The sequence below is a fragment of the Arachis ipaensis genome, chromosome B10 (assembly GCF_059453495.1).
Source record: "Arachis ipaensis isolate K30076 ecotype BB chromosome B10, ASM5945349v1, whole genome shotgun sequence".
NCBI lineage: Eukaryota > Viridiplantae > Streptophyta > Magnoliopsida > Fabales > Fabaceae > Arachis > Arachis ipaensis.
Window position 1 is genome coordinate 115380994 of NC_142435.1, and position 22520 is coordinate 115403513.

Sequence of the window (22520 nt, forward strand, 5' to 3'; positions counted from 1 at the left end):
TATTATTATTTTCGGCTGCCATCTCCTCTTCTTGTTCGAAAATTTCTGAAAGGTTGTCTCTGGATTGTTGTATTTTAGCTTCTCTTAGTTTCCTTTTCAGAGTTCTTTCAGGTTCTGGATATGCTTCAACAAGAATATTCTTGTCTTTGCTCTTGCTCATATGAAAAAGAGGGACAGAAAAATAATAATAATAATAGGGGTCCTTTTTACCACAGTATAGAGGTTCCTGTGTGAGTAGAAGAAAAAATTCGAACACAGATGGAAGAGGGGGTTCGAATTTGGGTGAGATGAAGTGTTAGTAGATGAATAAATAAATGGAAGGAGATGAGAGAGAAGGAGAATTTTCGAAAATTATTTTTGAAAAAGAGTTAGTGATTTTCGAAAATAGTTTTTGAAAAAGGTTAGTGATTTTTCGAAAATAAAAATAAAAAATTAAAATAATTAGTTAATTAAAAAGAAATTTTGAAAAAGAGGGAAGATATTTTTGAAAATTAGAGAGAGATGGAGTTAGTTAGGTAGTTTTGAAAAAGATAAAAAACAAACAAAAAGTTAGTTAGTTAGTTGAAACAAATTTTGAAAATCAATTTTGAAAAGATAAGAAGATAAGAAGTTAGAAAAGATATTTTAAAATCAAATTTTGAAAAAGATAAGATAAGAAGATATTTTTGAGAAGATATGATTGAAATTAATTTTTGAAAAAGATTTTATTTTTTAAATCACAATTAATGACTTGACTCACAAGAAATCACAAGATATGATTCTAGAACTTAAAGTTTGAATCTTTCTTAACAAGTAACAAACTTAAAATTTTTTAATCAAAACATTAATTGATGATGTTATTTTCGAAAATTATGTGATAAAGATAAGAAAAAGATTTTTGAAAAATATTTTTAAAATTTTCGAAAATAACTAAGAAAAATGAAAAAGATTTGATTTTTGAAAAAGATTTTGAAAAAGATAAGATTTTTAAATTGAAAATTTGATTTGACTCATAAGAAACAACTAAATTTTAAAAATTTTTGAAAAAGTCAAATCTAATTTTCGAAATTTTGAGAGAGAAAAAGGGAAAGATATTTTTTTGATTTTTGAATTTTTTTATGATGAGAGAGAAAAACACTAAAAATGCTCAATGCATGGAAATTTTAGATCAAAACAATGAATGCATGCAAGAATGCTATGAATGTCAAGATGAACACCAAGAATACTTTGAATGTCATGATGAACATCAAGAATTTATTTTTGAAAATTTTTAATGCAAAGAAAACATGCAAGACACCAAACTTAGAAATCTTTCATGTTTAGACTTTATGGATGCAAGAATGCATATGAAAAACAAGAAAAGACACAAAACATGAAAACATCAAGATCAAACAAGAAGACTTATCAAGAACAACTTGAAGATCATGAAGAACACCATGAATGCATGAACTTTTTCGAAAAATGCAAGATGAATATACAATTGACACCAAACTTTCAACTTGACTCAAGACTCAAACAAGAAACATGAAATATTTTTTTGATTTTTATGATTTTATGATTTTTTTGTATTTTCTTTTAATTTTTTTCAAAAATCATTTTGAAAGAGAAAAATAAGGATTCCAAAATTTTTAATATGAATTCCAGGAATCTTATGCTCTTTAAGCTAAAGCTCCAATCAAAGGGTCAGGCATGGCTTAATAACCAGCCAAGCTTTAGTATGTAACTCAGACATGACACGCTTGACATGCCCTACCCAAAAGAATTAGACATGGCTTTACAGCCAGCCAGGCTTCAACATGCTTCATGAAACACTAGAATTCATTCTTAAAAATTCTGAAGAAAAATATATTTTTGAAAATATTTTATTTTAAATTTTTTTTTTCGAAAACAAAAGAGAAATTTTTGAAAAAAATTTTTGAAAATAAAACAAAAAGAAAATTACCTAATCTGAGCAACAAGATGAACCGTCAGTTGTTCAAACTCGAACAATCCCCGGCAACGGCGCCAAAAATTTGGTGCACGAAATTGTGATCTCAGGCAACGGCGCCAGAAACTCTGTACGCACATCTTAGTAAATCATTTTTCATTCACAACTTCGATACAACTAACCAGCAAGTGCACTGGGTCGTCCAAGGAATAAACCTTACGTGAGTAAGGGTCGATCCCACGGAGATTGTTGGTATGAAGCAAGCTACGGTCACCTTGTAAATCTCAGTCAGGCGGATATAAAATAGTTATGGAGTTTTCGAAAATAAATAATAGATAGAAAATAAGGATAGAAATACTTATGTAATTCATTGGTTAGAATTTCAGATAAGCGTATAGAGATGCAGTCGTTCCTCTGAACCTCTGCTTTCCTGCTGTCTTCATCCAATCAATCTTACTCCTTTCCATGGCTGGCTTTATGTAAGGGCATCACCGTTGTCAATGGCTACATCCCATCCTCTTGTGAAAATGGTCCAAATGCTCTGTCACAGCACGGCTAATCATCTGAGGTTCTCGATCATACTGGAATAGGATTCACCCTCCTTTTGCGTCTGTCACTACACCCAGCACTCGCGAGTTTGAAGCTCGTCACAGTCATTCAGTCCCTGAATCCTAATCGGAATACGACAGACAAGGTTTAGACTTTCCGGATTCTCATGAATGCCGCCATCAATCTAGCTTACACCACGAAGATTCTGATTAAGAGATCCAAGAGATACTCATTCAATCTAAAGTAGAACGGAAGTGGTTGTCAGGCACGCGTTCATAGGGAATGATGATGATTGTCACGTTCATCACATTCAGGTTGAAGTGTGAATAAATATCTTAGAAGCGGAATAGGTTGAATTGAATAGAAAAATAGTAGTACTTTGCATTAATCTTTGAGGAACAGCAGAGCTCCACACCTTAATCTATGGAGTGTAGAAACTCTACCGTTGAAAATACATAAGTGAAAGGTTCAGGCATGGCCGAATGACCAGCCCCCAAAACGTGATCAAAGATGAATCCGAAGATCATAAGATGTTCCAAGATGTCTAATACAATAGTAAAAAGTCCTATTTATAATAAACTAGCTACTAGGGTTTACAGAAGTAAGTAATTGATGTATAAATCCACTTCCGGCCCCCTTGGTGTGTGCTTGGGCTGAGCTTGAATGTTACACGTGCAGAGGCTCTTTCTGGAGTTGAACGCCAGGCTGTAACGTACTTCTGGCGTTCAACTCTGGTTTGTGACTTGTTTCTGGCGTTTAACTCCAAATAGCAGCATAGAACTGGTGTTCAATGCCTTTTTACGTCATCTAAACTCGGTCAAAGTATGGACTATTAATCATTTCTGGAAAGCCCTGGATGTCTACTTTCCAACGCAATTGGAAGCGCGCCATTTTGAGTTCTGTAACTCCAGAAAATCCACTTTGAGTGCAGGGAGGTTAGAATCCAACAGCATTAGCAGTCCTTCCTCAACCTCTGAATCTGATTTTTGCTCAAGTCCCTCAATTTCAGCCAGAAAATACCTAAAATCACAAAAAAACACACAAACTCATAGTAAAGTCCAGAAATATGAATTTAACATAAAAACTAATGAAAACATCCCTAAAAGTAACTAGATTCTACTAAAAACATACTAAAAACAATGCCAAAAAGCGTATAAATTATCCGCTCATCACCCACCTACCTCACCATTCAAATTCAAACCATTTCCCTCCCAAACCCACCCATTCACACACTTCCATCTCCTCCATCTTCTCCACTTCTTTCTTCTGTTGCTCGAGGACGAGCAAACTTTTTAAGTTTGGTGTGGTAAAAGCATTGCTTTTGTTTTTCCATAATTCAGTGGTAGAGCAATTGACTGCAGATCAAAGAGCTATGAGGAAAGAGCAACAAAGGCAAGGAAGAGACATAGAGGAGCTCAAGAGCACCATTGGTTCTTCAAGAAGAGGAAGATGCCACCCTCATAAAGGTGGACCCATTCCTTAATCTCCTTGTTCTTATTTTCCTATTTTTCATTTACTAGTATCTAAGTGTCTATGTCTTAAAGATATGAATGTCCTATGAATCCATCACCTTTCTTAAATGAAAATTGTTTTCTGAAAAAGAAAAAGAAGTACATGAATTTCGGATTTTAAAATAGTTTAATTATTTTGATGTGGTGGCAATACTTTTTGTTTTCTGAATGAATGCTTGAACAGTGCATATGTCTTTTGAATTTGTTGTTTATGAATGTTAAAATTGTTGGCTCTTGAAAGAATGATGAAAAAGGAAAAATGTTATTTGATAATCTAAAAAATCATAAAAATGATTCTTGAAGCAAGAAAAAGTAGTGAAGAACAAAGCTTGCAGAAAAAAAATGTGAAAAAAAAAGAGAGCAAGAAAAAGAAAAAGCAAGCAGAAAAAGCCAAAAGCTCTTTAAACCAAAAGGCAAGAGCAAAAAGCCAGTAGCCCTTAAAACCAAAAGGCAAGGGTAATAAAAAGGATCCAAGGCTTTGAGCATCAGTGGATAGGAGGACCTAAAGGAATAAAATCCTAGCCTTAGCGGCTAAACCAAGCTGTCCCTAACCATGTGCTTGTGGCGTGAAGGTGTCAAGTGAAAACTTGAGACTGAGCGCTTAAAGTCGAGGTCTAAAGCAAAAAAAATAGAGTGTACTTAAGAACCCTGGACACCTCTAATTGGGGACTTTAGCAAAGTTGAGTCACAATCTGAAAAGGTTCACCCAGTTATGTGTCTGTGGCATGTATGTATCCGGTGGTAATACTGGAAAACAGAGTGCTTAGGGCCACGACCAAGACTCATAAAGTAGCTGTGTTCAAGAATCAACATACTGAACTAAGAGAATCAATAACACTATCTAAATACTGAGTTCCTATAGATGCCAACCATTCTGAACTTCAAAGGATAAAGTGAGATGCCAAAACTGTTCAGAAGCAAAAAGCTAATAGCCCCGCTCATCTAATTAACACTGATCTTCATAGATGTTTTTGGAATTCATTGTATATTCTCTTCTTTTTATCCTACTTTGTTTTTAGTTGCTTGGGGACAAGCAACAATTTAAGTTTGATGTTGTGATGAGCGGATAATTTATACGCTTTTTGGCATTGTTTTTACTTAGTTTTTAGTATGATTTAGTTAGTTTTTAGTATATTTTTATTATTTTTTAATTAAAAATCACGTTTTTGGACTTTACTATGAGTTTGTGTGTTTTTCTATGATTTCAGGTATTTTCTGGCTGAAATTGAGGGAGCTGAGCAAAAATCTTATTCAGGCTGAAAAAGGACTGGTGATGCTGTTGGATTCTGACCTCCCTGCACTCAAAGTAGATTTTCTGGAGCTACAGAACTCCAAATGGTGCGTTCTCAATTGCGTTGGAAAGTCGACATCCAGGGCTTTCCAGCAATATATAATAGTCCATACTTTGCTCAAGGATAGATGACGTAAACTGGTGTTCAACAACAATTCCATGTTGTAGTCTGGCGTCTAGCACCAGAAACAAGTTACAAGTTGGAGTTCAACGCCAGAAACAGGTTACAACCTGGCGTTGAACGCCTAAAACAGCCCAGGCACGTGAGAAGCTTAAATCTCAGCCCTAGCACACACCAAGTGGGCCCCAGAAGTAGATTTTTGCGCTATCTATCATAGTTTACTCATTTTCTGTAAACCTAGGTTACTAGTTTAGTATTTAAACAACTTTTAGAGATTTATTTTGTATCTCATGACATTTTAGATCTGAACTTTGTAATCTCTGACGGCATGAGTCTCTAAACTCCATTGTTGGGGGTGAGGAGCTCTACTGTGTTTCGATGAATTAATGCAACTATTTCTGTTTTCTATTCAAACACGCTTGTTTCTATCTAAGATGTTCATTCGCACTTCAATATGATGGATGTGATGATCCGTGACAGTCATCACCATTCTCAACCTATGAACGTGTGCCTGACAACCACCTCCGTTCTACTTTCGATTGAATGAATATCTCTTGGATTCCTTAATCAGAATCTTCGTGGTATAAGCTAGAATCCATTGGCAGCATTCTTGAGAATCCGAAAAGTCTAAACCTTGTCTGTGGTATTCCGAGTAGAATTCAGGGATTGAATGACTGTGACGAGCTTCAAACTCGTGAGTGTTGGGCGTAGTGACAGACGCAAAAGGATCAATGGATCCTATTCTGACATGATCAAGAACCGACAGATGATTAGCCGTGCGGTGACAGCGCACCTGGACCTTTTTCACTGAGAGGACGGATGGTAACCATTGACAACGGTGATCCATCAACACACAGCTTGCCATAGGAGGAACCTTGCGTGCGTGAAGAAGAAGACAGGGAAAAAGCAGAGATTCAGAAGACAAAGCATCTCCAAAACTCCAACATATTCTCCATTACTGCATACCAAGTATTTATTTTATGTTCCCTTGTTCATTTGCAAGTCAACTGATAATTATAATTGACCTCCTAACTGAGATTTACAAGATAACCAGAGATTGCTTCAAACCAACAATCTCCATGGGATTCGACCTTACTCACGTAAGGTATTACTTGGACGACCCACTGCACTTGATGGTTAGTGGTACGAATTGTGAAAAGTGTGATTCACAATTCGTGCACCAAGCACACGGATGGAACACATGATGCGGGTGCAAATACTTCTAGTGCACAGCGACGTGCTAGAGTGCCTCCACCTCCGCATTCCGGCAATGGTGCTCGACAATTCCAGGTTAACGCTATACCGTTTAGACCATCGCGCAATGAAACACGGCTGGCCCCGTCAAGTGACATTGGAGACGCTCGAGCTCCTGCGACAAATAAAAAGCATCCGGATTTACATGAAGTTGTAGACGACCATTCAGAAGATGAAGACTATGACCTGGAGGCGGATGAGGTCGAGTCGTTCGATGACCATGTGGACGACTTATTTGCTGCACATGAAGTTGAACGCCAAGGCAATGCCAACGGCAAAAAAAAGGACACCGATTATTAGGTTGTTGATGTCATAGGTATTCTTTTGATGCTCGTTTCTTAGAAAGTGTAATTACTCTTCTCCGTGCATTCTAATTCGCTGAGTAAACTAACATTTAAAGTTTGTTCCATCTGTTAGAAAATGGTGTGACTTATTGTATGGAGCTGACTGTTAAGGAGGCATTAGCACTTCCTCCTGAAAAGAAGATCGTGCTAAACCATAACAGAGAGTTGCAACAAGTTGGTCAAGCAGCGGGCCTGTTGAGCGGGTTCTTGGGGACATTGGCGTCTGATTTTCAACAGTTACCAATTTGTGAAAAAAGTTGGAAGACAATGAGCAAGGCTTCCAAGGAGCATGCCTTTGACCAGTTTAAGGTAATGTTTAGTATTTTTTTTGTAAAGTAAGGCGTTACTAATGCTTAATGTGAAATGCTTTTTTTTTTATCTATTAAATGAACACTACAAGGAAAGATTAAGATGCACACACATGATGTCGACCATAAAGATTTTTTTTTATAGAATATCGATAAATTTCTAATGACTTTTTTGTATAGTGTAAATTGCAGTACATTATTATATAACTTAATCCCCAATTAATCTGGTCCTTCATATATAGCAATATAACTACTAGTGGTAGTAATAATAATAACAATAATAATGAAAAAACTTATAAACCTCATGAGAATGTTAAAGCTGCTCCTATTGTAAACAATTAGAGAGTGAGTAGCTATAGGTTATGATTTTCGGTTAAATGAAAATGTCAGGGGAAAAAGGATCAGCAGCATCGGCAGTTCAACAAGTCGGACACGACAGCTCTGGTCACCGCCCACAAATCGGACATGTCAGCACCGATCAGCACAGAAGATCTCGTCCGAGATCGACCTACAATTTCAGGTAACCCTCGGAACATTGGCGCCGTTGCCGGAGAACCTGGAAGTCATCTCATCATCATGGCGGACAACCTTGACAACGACCACAATTCTGATTTGGAGAACAGAACACCACATAAGAACGCGGAGGTCAAAATAGATGATACTTCTCAACCTAACAAAGACAAGAATTCACCAAACACGGGAGCCATGGAGGCACTTCAGGATTGCCTAAAACAAATTGAAAAAGAGGTCGAGTATCAATAGGAAGCCGAGAGAGACCTACGAAGGGAAGCTAGGAGACGCCGCGAATTAGAGGACAAGCTCCTAAAGCTCAAAGCCGATATCAAGGCCAAAACTACTCGATCCAGCCACGAAGATAGCTCCCGTAAGGATCAATACCCATTCACCAAAGAGATCATGAAGACCAAAATCCCAAAGGACTTCAAACCTCTCGACATGACTCTATACGATGGCACAGCAGATCCCAGCCATCATCTCAGTAATTTCAGAAGTAGAATGTACCTCACTGACGCCTCAGATGCAGTCCGCTGCAAGGCCTTTCCGACTACCTTGACAAAGACAGCAATTAAATGGTTCGACAATCTGCCCCCGAGGTCTATCTCAAGCTTTGACGACTTAGCCAAGAAGTTTCTAGCCAAATTCTCCATCCAGAAAGACAAAACTAAGCACGCCCCAAGTCTATTGGGGATCAAGCAAGGAGATCAGGAAAGTCTCCGCAACTACATGGAAAGATTCAACAAAGCATGTCTGGACATTCAAAATCTGCCAACAGAAGCAGCCATTATGGGTCTCATCAATGGCTTACGAGAGGGACCTTTTAGTCACTCAATATCGAAAAAAATCCCACATCCCTGAATGAAGTGCAAGAACAATCAGAGAAATACATCAACATAGAGGAAAACTCTCGACTAAGAGAGACCTCAAAGTCCGGATTTTCCTACTCCTCTCGAGATAAGGACAAAGAGTCCAAGAAAAAAGATCAACATGGAGAAAAGATCAAGAAATACCACAATTACACCCCTCTTCGGGTGTCTCTTATAGATGTCTATCGAGAAGTATGCCATATTGAAAGGATACCCCCACCTCGCCCACTCAAAAGCAAGAAAAGAGGAGGAAATCAGACTGAATACTATGAATACCATCGAATCTATGGACATTCCACCAACGAATGCTTCGACTTGAAAATTGTCATAGAAAAACTGGTGAGAGAGGGAAAACTAGATTGGTACTTAACCAGCAGAGCAGATGAGCCAAGAAAAAGAAGAAGGGACGAAGATGTCGGACGAACTGAATGACCACCTCGTACCCCGGAGAGACATATCCACATGATACACGGAGGATTTGCGGGAGGAGGAGTCTCCAAATTATCTCGCAAAAGACATCTTAAAGAAGTATATCATGTCGAAGGAGGAGAAGAAGCACCCGACATCCCCACTATCACTTTTACTAAAGAGGACGCAGCTGGCATCATCTCGGGACATGACGATCCCATGGTCATCACTATCATATTGGCCAACGCTAATCTCCATCGCACATTGGTAGACCAGGGAAGCTCGGCTGACATCTTGTTCAAAACCGCCTTCGACAAACTCGGCCTGGAGGAAAAGAACTTAGAGCATATCCGAACAGCCTATTCGGGCTGAGAGACACTCCAATCCAACTACTTGGATACATCTCACTGCACACAACCTTTGGAAAAGGAAACCCGTCAATGACACTCAACATATACTACATCATGGTCAACGTGAGTTCAGTATACAATGCCCTAATAGGTCGGACAACGTTAAATCATCTCGGCGCAGTAGTCTCGACTCCACATCTATGCATGAAGTTCCTAACCACAGAAGGGATAGCTATGATAAAAGTAGACCAGAAGACGGCGCACCGCTGTTACAACGAAAGTCTAAACCTTAGAGGCAGAGGAGAAGAATTCCACACCATCGAACTCGGGAGAGTTCAAGGGCGGGAAGAACTTCGTCCACAACCCGAAGGCGAAATAAAAAAAGTCCATATCGGAGATGTCCTAGATAAAACAACCAATAACAGCACAATCCTAAAAGGAGACGTAAAAGAGTCACTCATACAGTTCTTAAGAGATAATGTCGACCTCTTTGCATGGAAGGCCGCAGACATGCCAGGCATAGACCCCAAGTTGATGTGCCACAAGTTGGCAGTATACCTAGGATCTCGGCCAGTACAGCAGAGACGTAGAAAGCTCGGGTCAGAATGATCTCAAGCTATGGAAGAGCAGGTACAGGCTCTACTGGAGGCAGGATTCATATGGGAAGTCAAGTACCCACTATGGATAGCTAACGTCGTCTTGGTGAAAAAATCAAATGGGAAGTGGTGGATGTGCATCGACTACACCGATCTCAACAAAGCTTGCCCAAAAAATCTTTATCCACTCCCAAGTATCGACGCTCTGGTAGATGCCACCTCCGGATACAAATACCTCTCGTTTATGGATGCATATTCAGGATATAATCAAATCCCAATGTACCCACCTGATCAAGAAAAAACCTCATTCTTAACCCCAAAAGCAAACTACTGCTACGTCGTCATGCCATTCGGACTCAAAAATGCAGGAGCCACTTATCAAAGATTAATGAATAAAGTATTCACAGACCACATCGGAAAAGTCATGGAAGTCTACGTGGACGACATGTTAGTAAAAACACAAAGTGAGAAGTTATTACTGTCCGACCTCACCCAAGTATTCGACACTATAAGAAGGCATGGTATGCGGCTTAACCCTGCAAAATGTACCCTTGCAGTAGAAGCTGGCAATTCTTAGGTTTCATGCTCACGCAAAGAGGAATCGAGGCAAATCCAGATAAATGCCGGGCTATACTCGACATGAAGAGTCTGACCAGTGTCAAAGAAGTACAACAACTCAATGGAAGACTGGCGGCCTTGTCCAGATTTCTAGCTGGATCAGCAATAAGATCTCTCCCTTTCTACGCCACTCTAAGGAAGGAAAAGAGGTTTGAATGGAAAGCAGAGTGCGAGCAGGCCTTCCAGGAGTTCAAAAGGTTCTTGGGACAACCACCTATTCTAACTCGGCCATGGGAAGGAGAGCCACTTATATTGTACCTCGCAGTAGGCAATCGGGCAGTAGCCTCAGCACTAGTCCGAGAGGACGAAAGTCGACAACAACCTATATACTTCATCAGCAAAGCACTACAAGGGTCCGAACTGAACTACCAAAAAATAGAAAAATTTTCCTATGCTCTCATACTAACGTCTTGACGACTTCGCCCATATTTCCAAGCCCATATCATCAGGGTTCAGACCAACCAGCCCATAAAAGGCATTCTGTAGAAGACAGACTTAGCAGGCAGAATCTTACAATGGGCAGTCGAGTTGTCCGAATTTGACCTTCAATATGAAATTCAGACAGCCATCAAATTATAGTATCTGGCGGATTTCATTACAGAGTTTACAGACAACCCAGAAATCCCTACAGAATGGAGTCTCTACATAGACGGTTCCTCAAACAAAACCAGAAGTGGCGCAGGCGTGATAATAAAAAGCGAATGAAGAACAGAAAATTGACGGTTTAGAATTTAGAATAAATTCTCGTTGCAAGTATAGTTTCTAAACCAAGCAATCATCCTTTCTTACAAACGTTTTGGTTGTCACAAGTAACAAACCCCTTTAAAATTGATAACTGAAGTATTTAAACCTCGGGTCGTCTTCTCAAGGAACTGCAGGGAGTTGTTCTTATTATTGGTTATGAGTTTTGTAAATTGGGGGTTTTGAAAGTAAGGAACAAGTAATTTAAATGACAAGTAAAATAAATAAATAACTGTAAAATAAACTCTTGGCAAGGTATGAAAATTCGGAAGTCCTATCCTAGTTACTCCTATGAGAATTGAAATTAATCCCACTTAGTTAACCTTTACGTAAGCAAGGGAAAGTCAAGTGAACTAATTAGTTAGATTCCCAAGTCCTAGCCAACTCCTAAGGAAAGACTAGAGTTAATGGAATTTCAGTCAATTAGCCGACATAACAACCAATCACGATAAGTTGATAACTCAAGAGCCTCCAGTTATTCAATTAAAGCCAAGAATATAAAAAGCTAAATAAGAGTAATAAATCTGAAATACCTCAATTGCATTAATAAGGGAAAATCAATCTAAACATAGAGAGTTCATAAGCCAATTTGGCAACATAAGTAATTAAATGAGAGCATTAAAGTATCTGAAAGTAAAAGAAAAATATAAAGTAAAAGAAATATTGAACCTGATGAAGAGTTGAAATCCTAATTCCTTTAAGAGGAATCCTAATCCTAAAACCTAAGAGAGAGGAGAGAACCTCTCTCTCTAAAAACTACATCTAAATTGTGAAAAGTGAATAATAGTCGACCTCCTCTTGAATGGATGCATTCCCCCAATTTATAACCTCTAATCTGTGCTTTCTATTCTTGGATCTGGGCCAAAAAGGGTTTCAAAATCGCTGGGAGCATTTTCTGCAATTTCTAGTGCGTGGCGTTTGTCACGCGTCCGCGTAGGTCACGCAGTCGCGTCATCTGGAGTTTTCCTTATCACGCGTTCGCTTTGGTCACGCGTATGCGTCATCTGCGTTCTGCTCAAGGCGCACGTCCGCGTCAGTCACGCGTTCGCGTCGCTGCCAGTTTCTTCAAAAACTCCATTTTGTGCTTTTCTTACATTTTTGTATGTTTCCTTTCCATCCTTTAAATCATTCCAGCCTTAGGAGATCTGAAAATAATCAACACACAAATCACGGCATCGAATGGTAATAAAAGGTAATTAAAATAATTATTTTTAAAGCATAGGAAACATGTTTTTCACATATATCACATAATAAGGAAGGGAAAGTAAAACCATGCAATTTACATGAATAACTGGGTGAAGGATTGAATAAATCACTTAAATTGAGCACAAAATATATCATGAAATATGGGTTTATCAACCTCCCCACACTTAAACAATAGCATGTCCTCATGCTAAATCCAAGATAATGAATAAGGTAAGGTTAAAGTGGCGGAATCTCATGCAATGCAATCTATTCTAAATGCAACTACCTAAATGAATCATGCAATTCTAATTGTTATTCCCTTGTATATAAAGCTTACATGTAGTTAAATTAATTCATATCCTCAAGGAATCATATATGCATAGCCAAACCTTAGATAATGTTAAAGCACTTTTACAATTGAGATGGTAAAAAAATATTTCACAAACTTGCAAGACAATTAACAATTTAAGCAGAGATATATGGTGATGAGCTATTGAACCCTCACTAGATTTTGTGTTTACTCTCTAGTCACTCAGTGTTTATTGGGTTAATCACTCTATTCTTTTTCTATCCTTACTTTCTATAACTTTGTTCTTTATCTAACCAATCAACAATTATAGAATACAGACATACAAAAATCATGAGGTCTTTTTCAAGGTTGTAATGGGGCCAAGGTAAAGGTGAGGATATATGTATAAGGCTAAGTGAGCTAATAAGTGAATCCTTGATTAGTCTAAGATCTCACCTAACATACATACTTTATATAATTTTAAAGTTTCTTTAACCTATTTGCCTAAATTTTTCCACTTTGTATTGCAAGCTCATGCATTAACTTTAATTTTGTCCCATGTGCATTGATTCTTTTTATTTTGCAATTGGGGAATTTTTGTATCCCCTTTATTTAAATACTGAATTTTTTTTTCAATGCACCTGGTAATTCAATTGTTTTGATTTCACATGAGCATGCTTCCTAAATTTTTATTTTGAAACATCTTATTATTTTTTTTTAAATTCCTACTTTGTTTCTATCATCCTATGTTCCCATAAAATTCCCCACACTTAAATAATACACAGTTTCTATCTTAAGCTAACCAAGGATTCAACTTGGGATTTTTATTTTGTTTTTCTGCTTAAGGCTAGTAATGTGGTTTATAGAATAAGAGGGGATTAAAAAGCTCAAGAGGGCTAACAAGGGTGATGTAAAATGTAGGCTAATTTTGGGATAAGTGAGGAAAAATTCAAATGATGGCCTCAATCACTTCTTTGGTATGTATCTATACTCTATATTGGACATATAGATTAAAACAAAGTAAAGAACATCAGAATGAAAAAGAAGAGTAAAACACACAGGAATAAAATTTATGGTTTGAATGTAACCATACAATTAAGCCCAAAACTCACAGGCTGTGTGTTCTCCAGCTCAAAAATCATATATCAGTTATATATGTCATGCAAGTAAAAATTAAGAGTTCCCATTATTCTTAATGTAAAAATTAGGGTAGCCCTTAAAATCTTAGTGTTGTTCCTTGATGAAATATTGTTAACTAACTAACATGTAATGCTATATATACAAGGTGTGTGGATTATTTTAATTTAATAAGATTTCTAGTTTACTCCTTTTATTTTCAATTAAATCAAACTATTATATGCTAAAAGGGTAAACTATACTAATTGATCCACATATTTTATAACTAATAAGTTTAGAATTTCAAACTAAGCTAAATGGCTAAAATATAAACTAAAGTGCAAAATGCGGAAATAAAGTAAAAATACATGAAAAGAACAATGTATAAGTACTGAAAAATAAAAATAAAGATAAAAATACAGAAAAATAAACAAAATAAGATAAAAGAGTCTGTAGTGGTTCACCAAAAAGATACGCCAGAGATGGCGACCTTCCCACACTTAAAATAAAGCATCGTCCTCGATGCTCACTCAAGCTGGGTGTGAAGGAGTGTCATCACTGGAAGGATGGGCTGCTGGAGTCTCGGTGGTGGCCTGAGGATCTGCAGACAGAATAAGGGTAGGAGGATCTGTCTGCTATAGTGGAGGCTCTGACTGTATAGGAATCTCTGGGTCTGCAGCCTGAATCTGGTGTGGCTCCTCCTGCTGTGGCACAGCCTGCTCTGGTCCTACCTGCTCAGCCTCTCTCTGTGCATGTGTCTCCTCCTCATGCTCGTCCGCCCGCTTCTCGGATGGCTCTGATGGTGTGTCAGGCTCGGAGGGGATGTCGCCGCCAGATCGGATCATCAACTTGAGGTGCTCATAGCGTCGTTTGTTGTGACGCTCAGATCTCTCATATCGCCGCCGGTTGCGGCGCTCCATCTGGTCCAGCTGCTGAAATAAGCGGTACACGAGGTGGTAAACGGGCTCTGAGGCAGGTGGAGGTGCAGTGGTGGTAGCTGGGCCAGCAGTAGATGAAGAAAGGGCAGCTAAAGGTGTGGCTGTCTCATCAGAAGCGGTGAGGAATGGGGGTCTGTACCCCAAAGCCTGAAACTTCCTACTGTGAGGGATAATCTTCTTGCAGTCTGCAGCAGGTGGCTTCTCATCAGCAAGCTCCCAAGGCACATTAGCTCGACGGCCTAGCTGGGTGACCAGATAATGGAAGGGGAGAGTGCCTCTGACATGGACCCTGGCCATGTAGTGCCGGATGAATCGTGGAAGATACAGGTCCTTACCCTCCATCACACACCAGAGGAGGGTGATCATAGCAGCAGGCAGCTTTGTCTCATAAGTGTTCGGCCTAACAAAGTTGCTCAGGATCTGGTGCCAGAGCCGAGACTCATCATTCAGATACATCTGCTTGATTCCCTTAGGCATTGCTGTGTTCTTTCCCATGACCCATGGGGCAGTATGATCAAGGGCTATCCTCTGCTTGACAGCATCCCAGTCAAATCTCAGAAAGCGCATGTCCTCTTCAGCCTTTTGGTAACCGTCAGGCTGATCTGATTTAGGCTGAAGGTGCAGAATATCCTCAATGGCTTCCTCAGTGACCAGTATCTGTTTTCCTCTGAGGTGCACTGCATCCAGGGAAGTCTTGAAATAGTTGTAGTAGAACTCTCTGACCCATGAAGCATTGACCTCTGTCAAGTTTCTCTCTAAGAAGAACTAGCCTCTTTGTTTGATCTGATCGGAGGTGTACTGCTGTAGTTCCTCTGGAATTTTCAGAGATCTCTCCAGGTACAGGTTCCTGGAGGTGGCAAACACTGGATACTTCAGCTCACAGTATCTGTTTGCAAATTTAACCGGATCATTGGCAGTGAGGAGCTGGTCAGCCTTCTCCTGCGGGGTAAAGTGCTTTTCCCGCCAGGAGTCATCATGCATAATGTCCAGGATAGACATAGAGGATTCACCTCTTTTCCTTTTGCCAGTGGTTGCTTTGCCCTTTCCTTTGCGCTGAGGATCAGACATCCTGAAAAGCAGAAATTGCAGGATATAATGAAAGAACAAAAATAGGAAAACAAGTAGGCAAATAGAATAATAGCAATATAAGCACATAGTGGCAAAAGAGCAGTAGAATTGTGAAATGAGTTAAGTATATGTGCATTATGGATTGTATTTGAGTTAAAAATCTGAAATGAAAAATCACAATCCAAAATGTAACATAAGTAGAAAAAACAATAATCATGCCATGAGTTAAAAAAAAAAGTTAAAGTAATTAGTGAAAAAGCAAAAAGAGAAGTTTGAAAGTTAAAATGGTCAGGAGTGAAAAAGGAAGTTAGAAAGGTAAAGTAGTGAGTTAGTGAAAAGAAGGGTAAAGTAAGTGGCATGAGAATTTTTTCCTAGGTAACAATAAATTCTCAAATTTAAAGAATGATTAACTCATATTCAAGCAAGGATATCAGGTTATTGATGATGATTCATATAGATATAGAAATAGCAAAAATTAAAATCGAATCATCAATAATGCAATTTAGTAACCAGGAAATTGAAAGGAAAAAGAATGCTGGCCCGTGTATTCATGAAATGGTTTGGTTGTAGCTAAGTAGTGCAAAATTGAAAATTGCCAAAACCAATTCCTAAATGTAAAAATGAAACAATTCGCAGAAAATTGGGCAGCATTCTGGCTAAATTTGGATGTTCCCGGGTAATACACAGCAAGCAGAACAGTTCATATAAAGTAAAATAAAGCTGAAAATACACATAAGTAATATGAACAAGAAAGAGCAGAGTAACAGCAGCATGAAACAGTAAAGAACAGCATATGAACAGTAATCACAGCCAGACCAAAATTGCAGAATAGGTAAAACAAGCAACAAGTACGGCGCAATTATCAGGCCTAAATCCACTAACAACATCCTAGCTACCTAACCACCTAGAATCCACTACAAACATGCATCTCTAACTAGCCTAATTTGAACATAATCGGAAAAATAAGCAACTAACTACGAATGAAAGAAAAGTGGAGTTTGGCGGAACCTGGTATGCGTATGAACTAAGGTAGGGATCAGAGAGATGGCGGTGGTGAAGTGGTGGTGCTGGGAGGGGGCAGGGCGGCGCGGTGGCGGAACAGGGCGGCGCGGTGGTGGAGCAGGTTGGGTTGGAGGGTGGGGTTTGGGTTGGGTGAGGGGTTGTGATGGTGGGAGGGGCGGCGAGGGTTGTGGGTTGGAGGGGGTTGGAATGGGAGGCGGTGCTGGTGGCGTGGTGGTGGTGGCTGGCCGCGGTGGGGGGGCGGTGGTGGAGGGAAGAAGAGAAAGAAGAAGGGGAGGGAAGGAAGAAGGAGAGAAAGGGGAGAGGGGGGTGTCGCGTGGTGGTCTAGGTGGTTAGGGGTGGTGCGGCGGTCGGAGTGGTGGTTGGGGGTGGTGGGGTTTGGGTGGGGAGCAGAGAGGGAGCAGAGGGGGGGTTGGGGGTGAAGAGAATGGTGACGCGGGGGGGGGAGGGAAATAGGGTTTCGCGTGGTTGGGGTTAGTGATTTTAAATCCACGCGAACGCTTGGGGCACACGATCGCGTGGCTAGGGTGAAATGGGATTGACGCGGTTGCGTGATTGACGCGATCGCGCGGGTTGGATACAAGATGGATGACGCGGATGTGTGAGGCACGCGACTGCGTCGCTGTAAATTGTGCTAAACGAACAATTCCAGCGTCATTTCAGTGCAACTCTCTATCTCCATTAGGGTGCCATGCTATCCACGCGACGCGGACGCGTCGCTCACGCTTTCGCATGGGATGGGTGTTTTGCAAGTGACGCGTTCGCGTCAAGGACACAAACGCGTGAGCCGTTTTGTGCTAAATGCACACTAGCCGCACAATTCCAGCCCAGATTTCTGGGCGTTTGATTTTTACGCCAATTTCCAGATCATGCGTTCGTGTGAGTGATGCAGACGCGTGGGAGGTATTTTTCGCAACTGATGCGAACGCGTTAGCGACGCGGTCGCGTGGAACAATTTGTGCTAAAGGCACGCCTCCAGCCACGCTTTCGCGTGACTTTCTGTTCACTTTCTTTTTTCTTCCTAATGCACTTGTGACGGGAACGCGTCAGCAATGCTTACGCGTCGCGTGCTTCTTTTTTTTTATGCAATTATGCAGTATACAATGCTGATGCAAATGCTATGAATAACATTCAGGTTCAATGAAAATAATATAATAAAATAACACGAAATAATTGAAAATGAAACGACCATACCATGGTGGGTTGTCTCCTACCTAGCACTTTTAGTTAAAGTCCTTAAGTTGGACATTTGATGAGATTCTTGTTATGGTGGCTTATGCTTAAATTCATCCAGTAATCTCCACCAATGTTTGGAATGCCAACAGCCTCCGGGGTCCCAAACTAGGCATGTAAAGCTTCTGAGTAGCTTCAAACAGGTTCTCAGGCTCCCGGGGTGACGAATGTCAGAATAGATTCTAGGATCCCAAACTTTGCTTTTAAATCCGCCATTGTCTTGATCTATATTCTTCGATCCGGGCAGTTTAGAAATTGTATTCTTACCAAGATGACCAAACGTCTTTCGAGTCCCATTCAATTGAACTTAATACCAATCCTTGCACTTCGAATTGAAGCGTGGAACCTTATTGAATCTTGCACACCAGCTCTTAGTACGAGCCATTTTCCTCTTACTCTTAAAGCCGCAGAGAGTTCTAAGCTGGCCATCTGTTTCAAGCAAACCATATTCAAGTGGAAAAGTAAAGATAAAGGTTAAGAATTGTACCCACTTGAAGCTTGTATTAGGTGGTAATGGCCTTGGGATAGGTGTTTCCAGTGGTTCTGTAAGCTCTACTCCCTTGTATTCTTCTGTGAATTCCTCCACTTCTTTGCAGAATTCTTCAACTGCAACTGCGTCCTGATCAAAGTCTTCTATGTCTTCCTCATCACTCAAGTCATACGTTGGAGGTTGAGAGAAATCCACTTCGACATCATCTTCGTATTCACTTGGATAAGGTTCTTCAGGCTCCTGGAGTTCAGTTGCGGATGTAAGTTCATGACTAGGAGAGCTTAATTCATGATCGTCACTGCTTGTGGAATCAATTTCTTAGTCTGTTCCGTCCAATTTTTCACAGGGTATATGCGTTGGAGGTTGTGCACTATCCTCCTTGGCATCCATTCCGAGCTTCTCGGCGGAATCTTTTACAGTTCTTGATTCCCATGAAGGTTCAGCGTCTCCTAAATCTTCAACCATTTCTTCCTCTACAGCTATCATGGCTTTCTCTACCTATTCTAATACAAAGCCATGCTCCTCATTATCCACCGAAGTTTCTAGGGTTTCCTTCATGCTACGCTCTTCTTTTGATTCTCCACATGCAGCCATGGGAGTATTTTGAGCACTCACATGTCGGGAGGCTATTATATTTACTACCTCAGTTAAGGCAGTAGTGAGTTCCAATACGCCCCTTTGCATCCTCGCTTGTCCTTGAAGAAGAACACGAAGTTTGTCATTCATTGGAGGTTGGGGTGGGTATGAGGGTTCATTGGTTAGGGAAGAGGGTTCAAAATAAGAATGTGGTGGTTCTTGGGAGTAATTGGATTGGAATTGTGGTGGATAAGGGTCATACGGTGGTGAATGGTGAAAAGGAGCTTGTGAGTGTGGTGGTTCAAAGCTACGTTGAGAGGATGGTCTATAAGCATAGGGTGGGGCTTGTTGGTAATTGTAAGGGGGTCCACCATGTCTATCAGCTTGGTATGCATTGTAGAGTGGTCCTTGCCCATGATATCTTGGAGGGTGTTGTTGCCTAAAGGGTTGATCAGGGCCTCTTGGCTCCATCCATCTTTGATTACTTAGACATTGATGCATATTCCTGTTGTAGCTTCCACTCCTTTCAACAGATTTAGAACCAAACTCAAAGCGAGAGGGGTGAGAATTCATAGTAGCTAATAGAAATAAAAGGGAAAAACAAAAACAAATAAACAAGTAAAAGAAAAAATATTTACAATAACCAATAATAAGGCACACGTTTGCAGCTCCCCGGCAACGGTGCCATTTTGAAGAACGGAAGATTGACGGTTTAGAATTCAGAATAAATTCCCGTTGCAAGTATAGTTTCTAAACCAAGCAATCATCCTTTCTTACAAACGTTTTGGTTGTCACAAGTAACAAACCCCTTTAAAATTGATAACCGAAGTATTTAAACTTCGGGTCGTCTTCTCAAGGAACGGCAGGGAGGTGTTCTTATTATTGGTTATGAGTTTTGTAAATTGGGGGTTTTGAAAGTAAGGAACAAGTAATTTAAATGACAAGTAAAATAAATAAATAACTGTAAAATAAACTCTTGGCAAGGTATGAAAATTCGGAAGTCCTATACTAGTTACTCCTATGAGAATTGAAGTTAATCCCACTTAGTTAACCTTTACGAAAGCAAGAGAAAGTCAAGTGAACTAATTAGTTAGATTCCCAAGTCCTAGCCAACTCCTAAGGGAAGACTAGAGTTAGTGGAATTCCAGTCAATTAGCCGACATAACAACCAATCACGATAAGTTGATAACTCAAGAGCCTCCAGTTAATCAATTAAAGCCAAAAATATAAAAAGCTAAATAAGAGTCATAAATCTGAAATACCTGAATTGCATTAATAAGAGAAAATCAATCTAAACATAGAGAGTTCATAAGCCAATTTGGAAACATAAGTAATTAAATGAGAGCATTAAAGTATCTGAAAGTAAAAGAAAAATATAAAGTAAAAGAAATAGTGAACCTGATGAAGAGTTGAAATCCTAATTCCTTTAAGAGGAATCCTAATCCTAAAACCTAAGAGAGAGGAGAAAACCTCTCTCTCTAAAAACTACATCTAAATTGTGAAAAGTGAATAATAGTCGACCTCCTCTTGAATGGATGCATTCCCCCACTTTATAACCTCTAATCTGTGCTTTCTGTACTTGGATTTGGGCCAAAAAGGGTTTCAGAAATCGCTGGGAGCGTTTTCTACAGTTTCTGGTGCGTGGCGCCTGTCACGCGTCTGCGTAGGTCACGCGGTCGCGTCATCTGAAGTTTTCCTTATCACGCGTTCGCTTTGATCACGCATATGCGTCATCTGCGTTCTGCTCAAGGCGCGCGTCCGCGTCAGTCACGCGTTCGCGTTGCTGCCTTTTCGCGCTAGGCACGCGGCCGCGTCGTCCATGCGTTCGCGTCGCTGCCAGTTTCTTCAAAAACTCCATTTTGTGCTTTTCTTACATTTTTGTATGTTTCCTTTCCATCCTTTAAATCACTCCTGCCTTAGGAGATCTGAAAATACTCAACACACAAATCACGGCATCGAATGGTAATAAAAGGTAATTAAAATAATTATTTTTAAAGCATAGGTAACATGTTTTTCACATATATCACATAATAAGGAAGGAAAAGTAAAACCATGCAATTTACATGAATAAGTGGGTGAAGGATTGAATAAATCGCTTAAATTGAGCACAAAATATATCATGAAATATGGGTTTATCAGGGAACCCAAATCAAACTTTCCCTCAAATTCGGGTTCCCTACTTCAAATAACCAGGCCGAATATGAGGCACTACTAGCTGGTTTGAAGCTGGCTAAGGAGGTTGGAGCTCAAAAGCTTATCATCTTCAGGGACTCACAAGTAGTCACCTCACAAATAGCAGGGAGCTACCAAGCCAAGGATGCCACTATGAAAAATTACTTGGACAAAACCAGGGAACAGCTCGGACAACTCGGGGAATATGAGGTCCGCCACATACCTCGAGAACAGAATGCTCGAGCTGATGCACTCTCAAAACTAGCCAGCACCAAACCAGGAGGCAACAATAGAAGCCTCATCCAAGAGATGCTGCAGAACCCGTCAATCTCGAAAGAAGAAAAGGTCCTAGCCATAACAGGTCTGGATCAAGGATGGATGACTCCCATAATTAACTACCTCAAAACAGAAACACTCCCTACAGATAAGAAGGAGGCAAAGAGGTTAAAGCAGGAAGCACAATACTACACCATCATAAACAATACTCTATACAAGAGAGGGATTTCAACACCGCTATTAAAATGTGTGCCGACTTCCAACACAAAGGAAGTTTTAGAAGAAGTACATAGTGGCATCTGTGGCAACCATCTCGGAGCACAAGCCCTCACCAAAAAAGTACTCCGGGCCGCATTCTATTAGCCAACTTTACAAAAAGAAGCAATGGAATTCGTAAAGACATGTCCACCATGTCAGAAGCATACAAATTTTCACATCGCCCCACCAGAAGAGCTCATCAGCGTAACCTCACCCTAGCCATTTGCAAAATGGGGACTCGACCTCCTTGGACCCTTCCCTCAAGGATCAGGACAGGTTAAGTTCCTCATCGTCGGGGTTGACTATTTTACAAAATGGATTGAGGCAGAACCCTTAGCCAACGCCACTGCTCAAAGAAGTCGAAAATTCCTATATAGAAACATTGTCATAAGGTTTGGGGTTCCATACTCCATCACCACAGATAATGGTACTCAATTCACAGACGCAGGCTTCAGAAAATTGGTGGCCGACTTGAAAATAAAGCACCAATTCACATCCGTAGAACATCCCCAGGCCAACA